Raw genomic sequence first — 20,542 nt, forward strand, 5'->3', positions numbered from 1 at the left:
TAGCCATTTAATATTTGTTTTTTATTAGACTCAGGCTGTGTTTCCCTATAAATACCCACCATTAATTGAATCCTAACAAAAACAGTAAATTATAAACATTGAAAAAATTTTGATTTATTTAAAAAAAAACCCTATCTATTTAAGCCTAACCCCGTTCACTAGATTTGTAGCTTGATATCATCCAGTGGATGAATTCTGTCTTTATAGCTGCTGAAAAATACGGTTGAAAATAGATTAGAATAAGTGTGAGATATCTGTAATAGTAAATGTTAAAATATTTAATATCGATATTTTAATATTTATTAAAACTAATCGTGCTGATCTTCAATCTTAGTTAAATAAACTGGTTTTATTTGAAACAATTTCGCAATTAAAATAACAAAATACCAGCTTTTACTATTTACAATAATTTTTTAACTTTTTACATTTTCATTTTACTTTAAACTTCATTTTTCATTTTAAACTTTTTTTATTTTCATTTAGATTAAAACAGAATTTGTATAAAGTGATAATTCTAGAAGAACTTTGTGTATTACTCATTCTCTAAGCAATTATCTACTCTATTTTTTTTTTTTAACCTCCAGGACCACCATCAATTATTGTTTCAGAGGATGAGATGAATGACAAGTAGCATGTGAAAATACCATGTCTGACCGGGATTCGAACCAGAGACCTCCAAATGAAACGTCAAGACACTAGCATTCGCGCCATGGAGGCCGGCAAAGTGGTAATTTACTTAAATGAAACTAACTTTACTAATAATAGCACGAGTATGATGGTTAGTACAATCTTTATAAAATTTTATGATTATTAAATTATATTTCTCTACAGACAAAAAAACAATTAAATTAACTAAGTACAAGATAATCAGGTGATTTAAACTGATATAAATTCTTTCTCCAGGATATTAAATTCGGTCACCTTTAAAAAAAATCATAAGGTGCAGATATTTGTTGAAAACCTTATTCAACAGGTTTTTTTTCCATAGGGGGAGAAAAAGCTCTTCCAGCTGTCATCAGGTGCTATCTGATGGTAGTGTGGGCTCACACCTTTTAAAAAACCTTCCCCTTCTTCCCGTAGGAACTGGACTTGGCCGCATGGCATGAACACGGTTCCTGTTGTGATAGGTGCGGGATACTTGTACTGCCCGCTTCTGAGCGGCAGGATCTGATATTCACCAGGAGTCATCGGCAGGTGATGTCCTGGGTGGGCTCCTGCCACCCACTCCCGGAGACTGGCCGTAACCCACTACTCATCCTCCAGCTTACCCTTGATGATGTCTGTAATCATGCACTACCACAGCCCAGTTCCTTCTGCACCTGAGCATACAGCCCATAACATTATCAGGATCTAGATGTCCCAGTGTCTGACAATATTGCTCCCAGTGGTGGCAGTTAAAGATAGTATGTTCAACGGAGTCAACCAATTCACATTAGACACAAAGCTGTGACAGTTATTCAACAGCTTGTAAAGCTGCAGATGAACAATAATTTTTCAATCTGTAAAACTGTTAAAAACAGTACTATACAGTAACAAGATACATTTTTCACTACCCTCAGAGAATGATGAATTTTGATCACCAGACCGAGTAGTAAAAATACTAGAGTAAAACTCAAAATGATTAGATAATTTATATTCATAGTAAACAATCTTTTAATTAATTTTTTTAATCATTTTATAATTTAATAGATAATCATATTAACTCTCAGATCAACATATCATGAGATAACTGAATTTTAATGAGCAGAATAATGTTTGAAGACTTGCCAATCCGGTGAGTTGAGTGCAGATTCTTCTTTCCTTTTCATCCAGCTATCTGTTGGAAACAACCTTCTCTTGTTTGTAAGGTTCCTTTGCTCCTAAATACTCTTGAAATATCCCTAACTTCCTTTTCTTTATCAGTTTACTGTGCCATCACCTCTGTGATCTTCATTCAGGCTTGTATTTCCTCTTACACAGATTCTTTCAGTTATGCTCCTTCTCAATCTTCATTACATGGATAAACCGACTGTCAGCCTTGTTCATTTTTTCATTCAGATTTTCCATTCCAGAGCTAGTCTTCATATCCTTGTGGTCGATTGAATGCTTAATCTACCATTATTTATCTTATTTTACTTATTACATTTTCAATAACTGGATTTTTCCTTCTTTTTTACCTGCAATCACCCGTGTACTTATACTGTAAGTCAGTATGAGCAGATAATATGACAAACACTACCTCCTTTCAGACATATCCATTCTGTAGTAAACTCCTCCAACTTGGAAAATCTACCAGGTTGTTGGAATTCCCCTGGCAACGACAAAAATTAATTTTGTATTTTGCTCTTTCCCAAAATACATGAAGTAATAATAATGAAATGCATGATTAATAATAATAATAATTAATAAAACTTTGAATTCTACATAGATTGTTTATTACTGTAATTTATTAAAAAAAAAATTCATAATATACTAAGAAATTTTTCTTTTGTTTTTTGCAGAATTTTAATGAACTGGATTATAATTTTTTGTACAATCAATTCAGTATTTCTCTATGAATTTTATTTATACTAATCAAAGAATTCTTTTGTAATTTGATCAAATATGCTACTGCAAAACAATGATCCCATGAGAAAAAAAGAATGGTGTAGACAAAGAAAACTTAGAAGAAACACCCAAACATTAATATTTTTTGTTATTAACATCACACTTTGCATAAATATTATAAATAAAAGTAAGAAATATAATGTATTATAATAAAGAATCTTTCAGTACGTAGAGACAAACATCTTTAGTTAAAAGTATATCTAAATAGATGTGTTCTTGGTTGAGGTCAGGTGGAATATATTGGCCAGTTCTTCAACATGATCATGATTGTTCGCATGTGACAAATGGATATTTTGCTATGAAATGTTATAGGACAACGGCTTTAGGCCACATATAAGCCTGTCTAGGTCTTCGATTTGTAGGCAGGCTGCAGAGGCACCTGCTAAGGAGGATGGTCCAGTTGAATTCGGGAGTCAGCGCCTGGGGAAGAAGTCAGGAAACTGACCCGGCTTGTAAAAGACAACACCAAAACTAAGAAGGAGATTAAAGACATTGTCCTGAAGCTCCAGCAGAGTATTGGTCATCGAGAGAGTCAATGAGGAGGAAGTAATTGTCCTGTGCAAGAGATTCTGGCAGAAGGAGCGGTTTACTTGCGTGAGTGAACCTGATGCCACCAGTGCTATGGGGAGTGATGCCGTCCATGTGTTGGATCTTAATGGAAATAGTAGCGGGTACTCTAAGGTGGTGTTTGGTACCTGCAAGGTACTTAGACAGTTAAGAGTCTGAAGGTAAGCTGAGAGCAAGTCTGGTTCTAGCAGAGAATACCAGGCCTGAGTTATTGCTTGGTGATGGGATGGAAATGAATGAACAGCGTAGTTTTATCGTGGTAGTAGATTCCACCAAGAGGGAAGACTCCGCAAAGCTTGAGTGTTATTGAGCATTGCTTAAGATTAATGCGGTGACAAAGCTTGACTTGACAATGGTAATGCGACGGGTTAAGTGACTTCGGAAGGTTATAGAGTATGTCGCAAGGAGAGCCAATCGGAGGTACTCTTTCCGGCTGATGGCGGATAGTGCTGCTAAGCAAACAGCCATGGGTGGAGACAAGGGTAGTGTTCAATGAGTGGATATTGTGCCAACCCAAAGTAGGACTCTAGTGGTTAGAGCAGAGGGTCGTTCTTATGCAGTGGCCGTTGCGGGGCTTTGCTGGACAATAACAGAGTTAAAATCTGCTGGATCTGCCGTATCTAGGGTCTCCTGTAGATCATCGGAGCAGTGTTATAACTGTGCATGGGAGGGGCGCCTGAGTAGGGATTGCAGTGAAGTTCAAGTAGCTTCACTGCAATCCCAAGTATCTCAAGTAGCTCTGGAAGGTACAGTGCCTCTGTTTAACTGGGATGAAGTGGGAAGAGGGCTTCTCCCCTATGCCAGTATTGTGGGGTCGTTCACTCCTCAGAACATGTTATGCTAGGGTGTCGCACCCAGATGAGTTTGGGGAGTTACGGGTCGGGAATGTAGCCCCTAAGATGCTTGTCTTGGAGGTAGCGAGACGGGGTAAAACTGCCATTGTTGAGGCTATTATGTGTAGAAGAGAGGCACAGGATGGCGAGTAGGAGTACCTTGCATGGGTCGTAGTTGATGTAGTGCTCTTTTTTGGTTGGGGCTTGTGTTTTATTGTTGTGTATTTCATTATTATTTATAGTATTGTGTATATGTAGTCGGGCAAGATTAGTTTCTGTATGTATTAAGTGTATTGATTTTTATGTATATGCATGATGTTGCATCTTTGGTATTTATGTATGTATTTTGTGTATTTTATTAATCATGTTTTCATTCATGTATTATGTAGGTGAGTACTCAGGTCGGGGTTTATGTTGTATTGTTGTGAATTTTATTGTTTTATTTTTGCATATTATGTGTTTGTCATAGTAGTTTTTAATATATTGTGTACAATTCTCTAAAAAGGTATTTTCGGTCTTTATATGTAATAAATTACTTTCAGATACACACACAGATATATATATATATATATATATTGTGGCGCGTAAGATTATTTCAGTGTATGAAATTGCACTGAGCAACTAATTGCAATTGTGTGGCCAGTAATGTCAGTGTGGCTGTTTTGCGTAGGTGGCGACCTCTCACTGGGTGGGGACTGACTAATGCTTCAAAAGTGGGTCCAGTCCTCGTGTCAGTACAATTGCAAAAAGAAAAAAAGAAAATAGATCTGTGTTACTTTCAAAATCATAGAATCATTAGTTCGGAGCATCTGTGTAAACAGTTAAAACTGTGAATAATAAATACTCTTATTTATATAACTATCATAATTATTCAATAAGTCTTCTTGAAAAGTGCATTTTTGAATAAAAAATTCGGTGATAAGATTAATGTTTTAAAGGGTTAAAAAACACCTAAAATTTATTACCACCTTATTAAGTAAGTAATACAGTAATTAATCGTGAAAATTATTACAAGTGAGTTTAACAGTTCGAAAGTGGCCAAAATTTTAATAAAAATATTTAAAGATAAAATTGGCTGATAGTTTCAAAATAAATTGATTTGATAATTAACATGGGGGGAATGGATGATCGATCAAAGTTTCAGTTATAATTGCGAAATCATAGATCATGAAATTATTCAAGAAGACAGACAAATTATAGAAAAATGTTTTGATGGAATTAGTAAGATAAAATTAGTAAAGATAAACTGCATAAGAATGTCCCTCTGCTCTAACCACTAGAGTCCTATTTTGGGTTGGCACGATATCCGTTTGTTGAACACTACCCTTGTCTCCACCCGTAGCTGTTTGCTTAGCAGCTCTATCTGCCACCAGCCGGAAAGAGTACCTCGGATCAGCTCTCCTTGCGACATACTTTGCAACCTTCTGAGAAGGCATTTACCCACCACATTACCAACTGCATTGATTGCCAAGTCAAGCTTTGTCACCACGTTAATCTTAAGCAATGCTCGATAACACTCGAGCTTTGCAGTCTTCTCCCTTTGTGGAATCTATAACCATGACAAAACTACACTGCTCATTCATCTCTATCCCATCACCAAGAAATACCTCAGACCTGGTATTCTCTGCTAGAACCAGACTTGCTCTCAGATTACCTTCAGAACTGTCTAATTACCCTGCAGGCATCAAACACCACCTTGGAGTTGATGTTTAGACAAAAATGGATCAAAGAATAATTTTCATTTGATTGTACAATAAAATGCAAAAATTCATTCAAATGTACGTTGAACTACCACTGTAAAACATGAGTGAGATTTGATTACAGCTTACCAATAGAATTAAATAAACCAGATTTCACATACAGAGGGAAATTAAGCATTATCCAATTGACAGAGGTTTATTACAAGGAAAAATAGTCAAGATAGTATGAGCTAGATTAAAAACTTAAAGAACTACACCTTCAGAATTTTTAACTAAGTATAAACTGGTGATAGCAAGAGATCCTGGTGCTTCGCTGCTGTTGGTAGGCTTGATGAAGATAATCTGCTGAAGACGACGTTGACCGGTGAAATATCATGGTGAGAAGTGGCTGCCTTGGTAGAGGGTATCCTCAAAACCAAGATGGCACAGGAATTATTGCAAGAGGGCTAGCCTTCATATGACGGATGGTGAGGGGACAGCCTGTACAAGGAGGTGGTTGGGGGCTCCCTTGGGGTCGTCACTACTGTCAAGGTGGTGTGCAGGACTCTCCAACCCATCGGCTTGGGGCCGACAATGACCTATCTATAGTGTTGCTGACATTGGATGTAGACAGCGACCTCCTCTTATTGTGGTGTTGTAGATCAAACCCCGGACCCCTACTAGACCGGTTGCTCCACAAGTGAATAGATGTAGAGAGGAAGGAGTTCCACTGTGAATGGAGGCTATATTATCGTGGATAATGTGTTCTGCCAAAGCATGCATGATGGGCAGGATAGGGATAGTCTGCGCATGGAGGTGGTTAGGGGCCATTGGGTCGCTGCCACTGATATGTGTGATATGTGTAAGACTCCCAACACCGCCCTGTGTGTATAAACTGGCAGTCAAGAGGATTTCTTTTTGAAATTTATAAAAGAGTTTTATATATAATTGTGAAATCCATCTCCTAGACTATTATAATTATTAGGAGAGATTTCTGAATTAAATTATGGAATGTAAATTACATCCAGGAATAGACACTGATTCTTACCACAATATAGTTAATTGTGTCTAAATGTAAGGTGAGGTACAGAACACAAAGAAAAAATGGGATAATAAAGACCAAAAAAAAGAATGATATGAAATAAAAATTGGGACAAACATAAGGACAACTATTACAAAAAACAAGATTTTACAAAAAATGAAGAAATAAAATTAACAGAGGAAATAATTTTAATCAAGAAAGCGACTTCAAATAGAAATATGTCTAAAGAAAATTGCATATCTTACATTGACGTTTGAAATTTTTTCCACTTAACTTTAGCAACTGATAAGCACAATGAACACTTTTCTTAGGATGTGTCAGAGATGGAAACGTGCTTCCAGGGAAAATGGTCTAAAGATGCTTGCCGATTATTGTTGTGGAATGAAAAGAGTTGTTCCTGAGGATGATTCAGAAGAAAACTAAAGAAAAACAGATATTAGGTAAGATACTTTAGGCTTTATAATTCATTAATCAGGTTTTCTTTAAATTTGCGTTACTAAATAACCTGACCTTCGATTTAATTTTGGTTAAAAAGTTTAAAAAGTTAAAATTTTTGTTTAAATTGAACATTATTGCGTTTTTTTAATTTTATTTGAATTTTTTGATTGTTTATTTTATATAACCGCTTAGAAGAGGGGGGGTGTATCTATTAAAATGATTTATAGAAGTAAATTTGATGTAAAATCAAGTCTGTAACACTTTTATTGAATGCTAGGAGAGAAATTATTTGAATTGCACAAAAAAACAATGGTATTAAAACCATTTTTTTGAAGTGTAATTAATAGTAATATTTTTTAACATTACGGTGAAGAGAGCAATTTGTTTTTTTTTTATGAGGAAGAGTAAATATAATTTTCTGTTTATTTAAACCAAATGTACAACTTTTTTTTGTATGTTTAAATAATCACAAAATAAAATAAAATAATAAATAAATAAACAATTTTCCTGACGAAGTCAAGAAGAATGAATTAAGGTGATCGATATCTATTATTAAATTTCACAATATTAAGATATAATTTATTCTGATAAAAAATGATTAACTTTTGTCGCTCTTATGCTAAGGGGTTTAATATACTTTTCTTTTTTTTTTATTTACAGCTGTGTTTGCCATGATTTCAGCTTTTGTTGTTCATTAACTTTACAGAGGAATTTGAAACGATGAGAATGAAATTTTCACCAGATTACAGTTAAATTATTTAATATTTTATATGTTCTCGTACGAGATAAGTGCACCGTTCTACGATCATAAGTAAGTACAATATTACTTACATTTAGTAGGAAAAAAAAGTTTTATTTTTCAGTAAAATCTGTTAATAGTATTGCAAAAGAGAAAGCTTTCTTTGAAACCCTTCTTGATCTTGGTGATCTGTTAAAAATAAGTAAGTAGTCTCTTCATGTTTTATGTAAAATAGTTGTACACTAAAAACATTATTCTTATTAGTGCAAATCTTTTTTTCTGCCCGGCATTACGAAGAGATGTCCAAGATTGCCATCAGTTTTAGTGGAAATTCTTGTTAGATTTAGAGTTCTTTTTCATCTTTATCTTAATTGAAATCGTGCATCTATGTACGACTCTAAATATTCATATAATAATTATGAATTTGTAGTTTTCAAAATTCCTAAATAATCTGTTCAAACTTCAAATAAATTGAAACGATACATATGCACAAAAGAACAAGTATAATGTATTGTATCTCAAATTAACTAGTATTTATTTCTGGTTTGTAAAATATAACTTTTCAAATAGAAGATTTTGTTATGACATACCATAATTTATTTTCACCTGTCTGATGGCGTGGCTTAGACCCGGTCTAAATTAACCCTCCCATTGCCAAACTTTTCGACACCTTTATTTTACCAAGCAGTACTACTTTGTGATTTAGTGTAATATTTGTTTTTAGATTGTTATTTTCAACGAATAGCTTTATTTAGTTTTGAAATACAGTTTTTCAAATAATTAAAAGTATTAAAAATTGAACGTAGAAGTACAATAAATTTTATATCATTCACAAGAGAAATTCAATAATGGACACCTGTAAAATTAAAAATGTATACGTTTTGGCTGTCATTGCAGTAAACTAGTGCTTTGCCTCAAAATAACAAATAACATTTTTGAACTGTTCATTCAGGTACATTTTTGCATAACATGCGGTTCACAATAACAGTTACTTCTTTGTGTATATTACAAACAAGTTTCTTGCACATTACACAATAGAATCTTGTTTTACTATCTTCATTTCTCTTGCAATCTTGACAGCACTGTGATGGTAACTTGGAACTTTCAGGTTGGATTACTGCTGTCGGAATTTCAGTACCACATGCTTTCAGTGCGTCTTTTACTTCCTTATTAAGACTGTTGATATTTCTAGCTCTTTCCTCCATGTTGCCTTTGCCAAGAACAAATGCCAGCTCAGTCATGAAAAGTTTCCATCGGCTCTGATTATTCTCCTGCCACTCAGGAAATGTTTGTGTGTACAGAATTTATGCATTCAGTGCTGCAATATCTACCATCTCCATGAAAAGTCTTAGTGGCCACCCCCTGGTTCCTCTAACACAGCCTGTATTCTCTTGTCATTTTGTCTCCATTATCTACGGCACCTTTAGTTTTGTTGTAATGAAGTATTATTTCAGATTTGTATTCACTTCCTTCACCCCTCACTTGCCTCTCATGATGCTGAGTAGAGAGTAAGATTACCGACTTACCCCTTTTTGGAACACGGAAAACTGGTCATTTAAGAAACCAAACATTGAAGAATGAACTTCTTTCTGGGCAAAAATTCCTTCAGAATCTCTTTCTTATCGGAATACAGAGTACCAACCAGTGTCATGTTTTGTTTTAATAGTTCAGCAGCCAAGGGACAACCGGTGAAAAAATTATCAGTTGTCATTTTTGGCATTTCACACTAAGTAGGGAAGTCTTACAACCCCAGCAATATATCCTGTCAATAATAACTATGAAAACAAAAAAAAATGGGTCGGTCATGAATGTGAATACTATTTCAATCATTTCAGAGCAAAGTTATGAAACCACAAGTATGTATCTCTTCACATAAAATTATTATAAGGAAAAAATCAACCTGGGTTAGTTAGAATACCTTGTTTGGTAATGTGAGGGTTAATGAAGTTTCTTTTGCAGTACTACTTTAACAGAATAAAAAATCAAATATTAAAATGATTTTTCATAATTCTGACAAAAAAATTAAAGTAACATAGCATTTATATTTTAATTAGAAGTCATTATTAGTTGTAAGAAACAAGTAAACTCAATTGCGCGTATTATATTTATTAGTGTAATAATCACTTAGGAAACAAGTAAGAATTTTTTCTGAATCCTTTCAAATTTTAGTTCTTTTATTCCATATTTTATATGGAATATGAACCTCCATATTTTATATGGAATTTTATATGGACCTCTTTTCCATTTTTTGTAACGTTAGAGTTCCATTTCCAGTTTTATATACTGGAACTAAGAAACCTAAAAATTCTATAGAATTTTAGGTAGATTTCATACGAAATTTATCTATTGTAATGGGTACCATGATTTGCCTTCTAGAAAATTTTGACATCTTTGTGTTTCACATCCCCCAGACCCCAAAACCACCATCAGTTCAAAAGATTATTTATATATATATATATATATATATATATATATATATATATATATATATATATACACACACATTTCACTTTCTTGTGGACAAGATAACTGCCATAATTTTTCACCAATCACTTTCAAATTATACATAAAATATAACGATCCAAAATCTCGGTTGAATTCATTAATGGGCAAAATCAGTCCATGGGGGGGATTTTTTCAAAAAAACAAAATATCCCTATAACTTTCTTAAGTAAAATATCAAATTTCTTTAAAGTTCCTACTATTCTTCGGATAAGGGCCTAAGACTTATCTAAGTAAAAAATTTTAATATCACCAACTATCAGTCCAAGGGGTGGAAAAAATGAGGTTTCGAAGACAAAAAATAATCATACCTTCTTCAATAGGCACAATATCAAATAGGTTTAAAGTGGTCGTTAGTCCACTAACCATGACCTTAAAACCTTTGAAACTATTTTTGATATGACCAACCCTTACAGCAAGGGATGACTGAAATATTGCTGAAATTGTAAGAAGATGGGGCTTGTAGGCTAAACATGTGAAACTTTATTTCACATGCAACCATTGTTGTATTGAGTAAATTTGTTTTTCTTAACTTAAGGTAGAAAGAAATCTTTTTTATCCCTTACTTAGCACCGGTGAAATCTACCTCCACCTTTTGGCATGCCAAAAGGTTTTTTTTTCACTAATGGATCACTTCTGAATAATAATTAGGTATTTTTTATGTTTGTAAACGAATTTTATGATTTTTAAATTCAGGAATTAACATTATTTTTTATTATACCATTCATCATTATTTTCAATAATTTTGTTACAAATTCAATAATTTGATAATAAATGTAATCGATTTAACCTAATAGATAAATTTAAAAATAATACATAATACTTTCAAAAAAGGAAAAAGAAAAAAGACATTAATGTTTAATTAAAAACAAAAAATTATGTACAGTTAATAAATCAAACAAACCAGGACATAGATGATAATTTGAATTCTAAATACATTCAAATTTTTGAACATACAGTATATTATTATAAACTAACATTATAATAGAACACTAAAATAAATTATGGAAAACGATAAATACTCATGTCATTTATATATTTTTATTGTGGAAGTTGAATAAATTGCATAGAAATACCTTACAACAAGCAGCAACAGAATATTTTTAAATGGCCAGAATCATAATTAATAGACTATTAACAAAATATTTATTTTTAACAAATGAAAAGTTATGTAAAATTTTGCTAATTTTTTTATGCATCATTACTTTACAATTTATTACTCCAAAATTTAACTGTAGTAATCTTCTTGAATCAGAAGATTCAAGTCTTCTGAGACGGCTAGTATAGTACAATCTCTACTAGAAAAACACCATAAAAGGATGCAGGTGGATTGGAGAAATAAGAGAGGATCTTAAGGAAACTGTCTTACACCAGAAGACACCACATAAGATAAAATTAAACAAGAAAATCAAAAACAAAGACGCCTTTTCTTCACACTCGCCAGAAAAACATACAACATGAACATTTTTAACACTAGAAAGGGCACAAAGAACAGAACTTATTAAAAAGTACTGGCAGGAACGCAAGGCTCAAACGCAGTCCCATCAAAGAGACTTTGATAATGGCTGACCAAAATGTTCTTATTATGTGGTCATAGAAAATGATATATATATATATATATTCTCTTAATATAGTATTATATTCTCTTATTTAATATAGTCTCTTCTTTTAATTAAATTTTTCCAAATGCTTCTTTCTTCATCAATTTGTTGCAACACCTTTTCATTTGTCACTTATCCACCCATCTGATTTTTAACATTCTCCTACAGTACAACATTTCAAAATCTAGTAAAAACCTTTCTTTTCAGGTACTCCGATTGTTCAAGTTTCACTTCCATATAAAACTATACTCCAAACATATACTTTCAAAAATCTTTGATTTAAATTAATTTTTGATGTAAACAAATTATGTTTCTGAATGTAGGCTCGTTTCGCCTGTGCTATTCGGCATTTTATATCGCTCCCGCTTCGTCCATCTTTAGTAATTCTACTTTCCAGATAACAAAATTCTGCTACGTCCATAATCTTACTCTTCCTATTTTTATATTCAGTGGTCCATCTACATTATTTCTACTACATTTAATTACTTTTGTTTTGCTCTTGTTATGTTCATGCGCTAGTTCTTGCGTAAAACTTCTTCCAAATCGTTCATTATTTCTTCTAAATTTTTTTACTCTCGGCCATAATTAGCATATCATCAAAAAATCGTAGCATCTTTATCTTTTCACCTTGTACTGTTACTCCGGATCTAAATTGTTCTTTAACATCATTAACTGCTAGTTCTATGTAAAGATTAAAAAGTAACAGAATAGGGAACATCCTTGTCGAACTCCCTTTTTTATTACGGTTTCTTTCTTAATTTCTTCAATTATTACTGTTGCTGTTTGGTTCCTATAAATGTTAGCAATTGTTCTTCTATCTCTGTAATTGAAACCTAAATTTTTTAAAATGCAGAACATTTTATTCCAGTCTACGTTATCAAATGCCTTTTCCAAGACTATAAATGTATGCAGGTTTGTTTTTCTTTAATCTTCCTTCTACTGTTAATCTGAGCCCTAAAATTGCTTCCCTTGTCCCTATACTTTTCCTGAAACCAAACTGGTCTTCTCCTAACACTTCTTCCACTCTCCTTTCAATTCTTATGCAAGAATTCTATTTAAGATTTTTGATTTGTGACTAGTTAAGCTAATTTTTCTGTATTCCTCACATTTATCTGCTCCTGCTTTCTTTGGTATCATAACTATAACACTCTTTTTGGAATCTAGCGGAACAGATATACGATGTATATAACGTATAAAATATATTATTATTAACTGATCAGAATACAAGATTTAATTAACTCATTTAAATAAACTTTCTTGGATGCTAAAGTAACATCTTAAAACTTCAAAGCCAAGAGGAAAAATGATCTGTCATTAACGGTGAGCCTTTATGGCGTAAGCCATACTGCTGGATTGAAAGCACGGGAATCTGTCGATTAATTCAACTACAGCCAACAAAGTCTATTTTTTGTGAAGGTAGATCCTTTCGATGGCTAAATTATTGCTTGTGACCATAACTGTGTATAGACATCGACCGCAATGGTAATCGCGCAGCTAAAAGAAGAGTTGTTACACTAAATTAGTCTAGTCATAAAAGGGGAGTCCCTGACTTTTAACTTTATTTTATTTTACCAATTATAAGGCCAAATTTGGTATTTTAAATCGATGCGAGAGTAGTCTACGTACATTTGACTAGGGACTCTATCTAGGCTATTATCTATTTTATACCTGAATATAAGTTTTAAATATTTAACTTTAACAGTAAAATGACTGCTAACTAAGATGCAATTAGCAACAGTTCCAAAGACTGGACTGCAGGTCTATATGCCATCATTAGGTAACCTAACGAGGTAGCACAAGAAAAATTAGTTAAAAAATAAAAATTGATTCATTAAATTTTAATCTCCCTCATCTAGAGTTGAAAACTATTTGTTTGTTTACGTCACTTGTATGAAAGGGACAATTCTGTTCATACATTTTGTAAATTAATCATAGTAAACAATATTTTCTCATTAAAGCACAATAATTTTTTTGATTTATTTATAACTGGAAAATAACTGATGTTTTTTTTTTGTTGCAAACCCCGGAAATACATATATATGACAAATATCAGTACGCAGGAACCGATCAGAATAGATTACGTAATTGTAAATTTCTATGTTTGAGTTTATTGTTCAAAGAACTTTTATTCTGTTAATCCATATATCGATTGCATTCATTGTAATTTTAATATAAGCCTTTTTTAATATTGTATCAAAAATGTATTCATAATCGATCGTTAGAATTGAAGTAATATACTCGTGCTTGTAATGAACCACCGTGACACATAATGTGTTTTTTCATTCCATTCTTATTATATTCTTCTGAAGACGGGTGTAACAGGTGAAAACCTTTCGATATATTTTATCGATAAGAGATTGAAGATTGTTGTTATTATTATATAATTTTTATTTCTTTTTGCAGCGAAAAAGGATGGATTTCATCAGATGTGGAAGAAATTTATAAATCATAAAGATTTATTATAATTAAAATTGTAATATTATCGTAATGTATAAGTTGTTTTTACTATGTTATAAGCCTGTAATGTGAAATGTATCACAGACATAAATATTGTTAGGCTGTTCTTATCAAGGTTTTGCCACGGTTTCCCTTGATACAATAGGGCAAATGCCGGAACAGTTTGTTTAGTTTTCCGTGGAATTTAATCTTTGATATCATTATTCTCACCTAAAATAATAATAAAAATAAATATTTATTTATAATTTTATTTTTTGTAGTTTTTTTTTCATTACCTGCTTAATGCCGAATTAATGTGACCCCATTAACCACTAAAAGTTGAAATTTAGCTCAAATACTTTTCACTTCCTTTACTTCATACAAGGAAGTAAAAAGGATTAATTTTCTATCTGCTAAATGGCGCTCCGCCGTATTACAGCAACCTTGTCCGTGCTGCATTATACATCGGTTTCAAAACAAGCGGAATGGAAGAGGAGGGCTGATCGCACGGCCACCAAGGAACCTAAACCCCATTAGATTTCTTTTTGGGAGGGCATGTAAAAATCATTATTCGGAAAAAAATCCGCAACATCAACCATCTACAGAAGAGGGTTGTTGCAGTGCGACGGTAGCATACATTACACTCGACATCCTGACGAGTACGTGGGAATAGCCGGATTACCGTCTGGACATTTGCAGGGCAACGAACGGTACATATATCGAAGTACACCAAGAAAAACTTCAGAATCTACCCGTTAAGGATAGACACTAATGTACAGTAAGTAAGTTATACTACCTTAAATATAATGCCGTTTAAATCGTACTTGAAATCAAACAGTTCTTATATAAACACTCTGTATGTATATTTATTTGCGAGTAAAATCATATTTCTATGGTTTGCATAATTTTTCCATACGCAACATACATCCACACGTGAATCTAACTTACGAAGGATATCTCTACAGTAAATTTAAAGTAAAGTTTTAAGCGATTCAACGGATTATTTGGCTGATAGGTTATATATAGTAAATACAATTTGATGCTGTGTTAATAAATTGTACTAAATCGCCTGAGGTAGTGTTTATTTTTTAGTATTAATACAATTTTTAACTGATTTTAATTTTTTTTTTTTTTTTCATTTAATTAAATATATTGTGACACTCATTGTCATGAATTTATCACGGTTATGTATTTATCATGATTTCCCTTGATCTATCCAGGAAAATCTTGAGCGGTTCTTTTACTTTCCCGTCTAAATAACGCAATAATAGAGCTGTAGTTCTAGAAGGAAAAAGTATCGTAATCTGTCCAATTTGGGCATATGCGATTTTCGCCGGATCTTGACGTTTTCGCATCTACGGAATCCAAAAAACAGGATGGAAATTTTCCGAATGTTAATGTTCGTATGTACGAGTGTGAGAGTTCGGTGTTGGCCTCTAAATCTTCGACCAGATCAACCGGACCGATTTTGACCAAAGATGGTCAGTTTATTTCTATATATGGGGCGTTGATGCGTTAAATTTTCAACTTAAAAACTCAAGGGGGCGAGGCTGTAGAGCAAGGGCACCCTCAGTATCTCGAGATTTCACCTAATTAAAGTCATATTTTTTTTAAAAATAAAAATATTTGCGAAATCGCACACCTCCACCCCAATAAATGCTTTAAACTACTGCTATACGAGTATATTGTGACGTCAAAGGTGAGCGGTAAAATTAAATAATATTTAAAGTGTAAAAATAATAATTCGGACTGGCCGGGTCTCGAACTCGATCGCCCGGTTAATTAAGTACCTGGTGTGTTAAGCCTCACAGCTGCAACAATCTTCCGACGGTATAAGCGAAATTTGTTCTGTAACTTGTGAAATACATTAGTTAGTGCCGATTGTTGCCTCTAGTACCGTCACACCTGCGCGAATTAAATACAGTATGCGCGCACGCGCTTTAGTTAGAATCATTGAATTAAGTAAACGAATAAATATATTTAAATAAAATAATAAATATTTTAAATTAAGTTGTGTGTGTAAGCCGTGCATCAGAATTAGAAATAATGGCTAATTGAAGACTACAGAATAAAAAATTCACAGTCCACTTATTTTATTCTATTTCTATAAAAAATTATATTTTATTTATATATTTTTGAGTAAAATCAAAACTAGTAAACGGTTGCATAACTTACCCAGATTTCCTCTTGACTGATTTTTATTTCAAATACGCCATTGATATTTAGGGTACAATCGCGAAATATTTTTAAATATCGAGTAATAAAATTTGAGTCAGATTTGAACCCCTTTGTCAAATTATGTTTTTACTATAAAAATTATGCAGTATTGAAAGTATATCGAGGAAAAAATCAAATTTCTTAGTAAAACACTTTGTTTCCTAGTCGATCTCCCCTTTATCAAATTATACTACTTTAGATTATTTATAATTAAAAAAAAAAAATATATATATATATATAAAAAATTACAGCTTTATATATATATATATATATATAAAGCTGTAATGAGGATTACTTGAAATTACAAAGAAAATATGTTTCTTCAATTAAAATTTAGATATGCTACATTCAAATAGTTGGCTGGCCAGGTAAAATTAAATAAGTCTTGTCTGGTAAGGTAAAATGTTTTGCCTTAATTCTTGCCAGTTTGGTAAAATTCAGCCAGACTGTAGATCCAAATAAAAGAGTAAACGCGATGGTTTTTCTTTTCTTTATGAAATCTGAAGTGAAAAATCGAAAGAAATTGGTTTGAGAACTGTATTTTTAGTAGTTTCTGAGAAATCACGGGTTAAAAGACAAAAGATGTGTACATTTCCCGCATTATGCTTCCGTTACTGAACCGTTTCAAAAAAAAATTTAACATCGGTTGTTTATTTAAAAACAATTAAATTATTTCATTCTACATAAACAATATTACTGTGTCGATAAAATTTTAAATTATACCGATTAAAAAGTAAAAAAAACTCAATTTCCTGTATCCTGTTAACCGTATAAATAAATATAAATAATTTTCATTAACGCCTTTTGAATTGTGAATTATTATATATTTAGTCGCTTAATTTAGTTATCTCGATATTATTTAATCTGTTTTTATATTTATGGACTTTAATCGAACCTAACTTTATTTTTTAATCGATAGTGAAATTTGTCATGCCGACCTGATTAAGGTTTTACCACGGTTTCCCTTGATCCATCCGCACAAATTCCGGGACAGTTACTTTTTTTTATTAATGAAATAGCGTATTTACGCGTTCCCGAGTATTATATACTCTTATATAATATATTATTCTACACTAATCGGAATAAAAAAATTATTTATTAACTTAATTAAACCCCAAAAGAAAAATTTATAGAGGTATCTTTTACTTTCACGTCTCGATTGAAAGTAGATGAATAACTTTAGGCGACAGAACAATCAAATAGTGTAGTGCGGTGGTGTGTAGCTTTTATTTTATATATAGTCAGTTCGATTCACGGTAAGGGTGTGACATTTTTTATCATATGATCAACATCTACATTGATTCACTATAAATGTTGAATATCTCTCTAGAGAAACTAAATTTGAACCGCAGTTCTGCTACGTCAAACATTAGACGTAATAACTTCCTGATAGCCGTGCATGATGACTGAATCGGTCGCTGTTACCATCTATCTATACAATGTTTATCGTTAATTTATTTTTTTTTTCGATCGACGAATTAATTCACCGCAGAAGCTTACAAAGAAACTTCTAAAGCGGGAACGAGAAAATGGAAATTTGTAGCGTATGAAAAATACCGTGTCTGGCCGGGATAAGAACCTGGTACTCTGAATGAACGGCCGAGACCGCTACCGCTTGGCTACGGAAATCGAGTAATTAATTTTATTTTTCACTTATAAGTCGGTTCAGCTATTAACTACGTTTTGATTGTTTTGTTATACGTTTACCATAACTTCAATTTGTTGTTTGCGATCTAAATTTATTACGCTAAAAAGTTGTTTTTAATTTTCATAAATTCATTCGTTGTTTTCTGTTAAATTTTGTTCCGTTTTGTTTTTAATAATAAAAGTTGATATTTTTTTTGTTTTTCGTAGACTTCATTTCATCAATTTTCTCAAAATTAAGTTCTCTACACGTTTTCTTAATCAAATTTACGCATTTTTCAGTCGTTTAACAAAGTTATTGTACTTCAAACCTTAAAAAACGTGTTTTTCGTCACTGAATTTTTCTGTTTTACGGTGGTTATCGTAAAATCTACGGGAGATAGAATATTGGGACCTGCTTTATTCGATTTTTCAGGTGAAAATCATAAGAACTCGTCAAATTTATACTCCTTTTATGACCCCCTTAAAAATTTCAGTACGACCTCATTTCACCGGGGAACTGAAATCCGCGCGAAATTTACGCTAACCGTAACTGGACAAACAAGCGTTTTCGGACATATGTTAGTATATGAAGTTCTTTATTTCAAGATCTAGAAATCGGTTCCCAAATTGTCTCCTTTACTACTGAATCGCTCTGTATATAAATTAATGCTGTTCTAAAAAGTTTAAAAATTTTTAAAAGTTAAAGCGATCTTTCTAAAAGAATAAAAAACAAAGTTAACTTAAAATCTATTATACCGTATATAAAAATCTAGCGGTTTCTGAGAGTCTGTTACTCTTTCACGCAAAAAACTACTAAACCGACTTTTCTGAAATGTAGCATCAACATAAGTTTTGTAACTGGAAAGAACATATGATTATTGCCATCAGGAATTGTTTCACCGTTTCAAGATTGTGACGGATTAACTAACTTACGGTAACAACCGGATCAGGTCCTTTTTAATTTCTTTTCCTCCCTCCAAAAGTTTGCAAGTTTCTCGCATGGAAATATTTTTTTAACCGTACGAAGGACAGGTAACCGACTACAACCACTATTTTTAAGATAGAAACCGACTATTTTGAAACCCGTATACTTCAGATCATTCAAAGTTTAGAATCCTGTACTGTTGCTCTGCAGAGATTACAATACAGTGATCGTTTTTAAAAATTGAAAAGATTTTGATTGTTATTTGTTACAAGAAGGATAATGAACACAGTAGGACCCGGCTAGTAATATAGATAAAAAAGTAAATAACTTAATACTCGTTGAAATAACTGCATAATGATCAAAATCGAGCATATAAAAAGAAAATAGAGAGCAAACATTTTAGAGGTAATTATTATTTATTTTAATTTTTTGTGGTAGCTTTGAGATGAATCGCTGAAAAATATTTGTCGGTGGTGATATATTATGAATTTTTGTAATATATGTTTTATATTTGTAAAAAATCTTCCAAGCAATGATACTGAGGTATCAGGCGTCGTTTTTTAGTAATAAAAACTTACGCATATAGAATTTTATTTCGAAGATACGTTAAATTATATTATTTCTTTTTTTTCTAAATTTCAGTCCTCCTTTGATCAGCCAAACAAACATAGTTTTTTTTTTAATTTCTTTATTTCGCGTCGTTTATTATTGTACATAATGAATTAGATGAACTGTAACCGATAAGTAATGCCGAACGATGCCGAGATTCGAACCCAGGGTTTTCGGTATATTAATCTGTTAATTTACCAACCGATCGATCTAAGGAGGGTCATTAAAACTTTCTTTAAAATAGTTTTCCTCTAAAAGAACGATCGACTATACATTTTCAACAATTTTGTGATTTTTTTTTTAATTTAGCTTAAAAAATATAAATTAAACACGGGAAATATTAAATATAAAAATGTGTAATGAACTATTTGTTGTATATATCTCGTTGTACTGTTTATCAATAATTTCTGCTTTAAATATTATGTACGCATAATTATTAAGATGATACACGATTATACAGAGTCCTTACCGGGGGTCGAACTCATATTATAAAATATTGGTTGCCTTCTACAAACTCACTACCGATGGTTTTTCTTTCTTACTTATAATATTATTAAATATATATGTTAAATAAAAACTACGCCGATAAATTTCTAACAATATTTTTATAAATTTATTAAAACGATTATTTGTTACTTTCTTTCCTATCAAAAAATTATTTTTTTCAAATTTTTGTTATTCCCGAGTATAACATTCATTTATGAATATTTAACGACATTAACTGAGATCGGTGAAGAAACGG

The 20,542-nt window shown here is 32.2% G+C and overlaps 1 protein-coding gene and 1 long non-coding RNA gene across 6 annotated transcripts in view; one reads left to right on the forward strand and one right to left on the reverse strand.

Moving 5' to 3' along the window:
• LOC142324887 (uncharacterized) overlaps positions 1-20,542 on the reverse strand; it is a 55,847-nt gene that overhangs the window by 28,694 nt on the left and 6,611 nt on the right. The gene's annotated exons all lie outside the window — the stretch shown is intronic.
• LOC142324407 (uncharacterized) lies at positions 6,689-14,561 on the forward strand. The gene is made up of 3 exons (XR_012756276.1): positions 6,689-7,147; positions 7,806-7,956; positions 14,391-14,561. It is a non-coding gene; the product is annotated as an uncharacterized LOC142324407 (long non-coding RNA).

The sequence above is a fragment of the Lycorma delicatula genome, chromosome 5 (assembly GCF_047948215.1).
Source record: "Lycorma delicatula isolate Av1 chromosome 5, ASM4794821v1, whole genome shotgun sequence".
Classification (NCBI taxonomy): domain Eukaryota; kingdom Metazoa; phylum Arthropoda; class Insecta; order Hemiptera; family Fulgoridae; genus Lycorma; species Lycorma delicatula.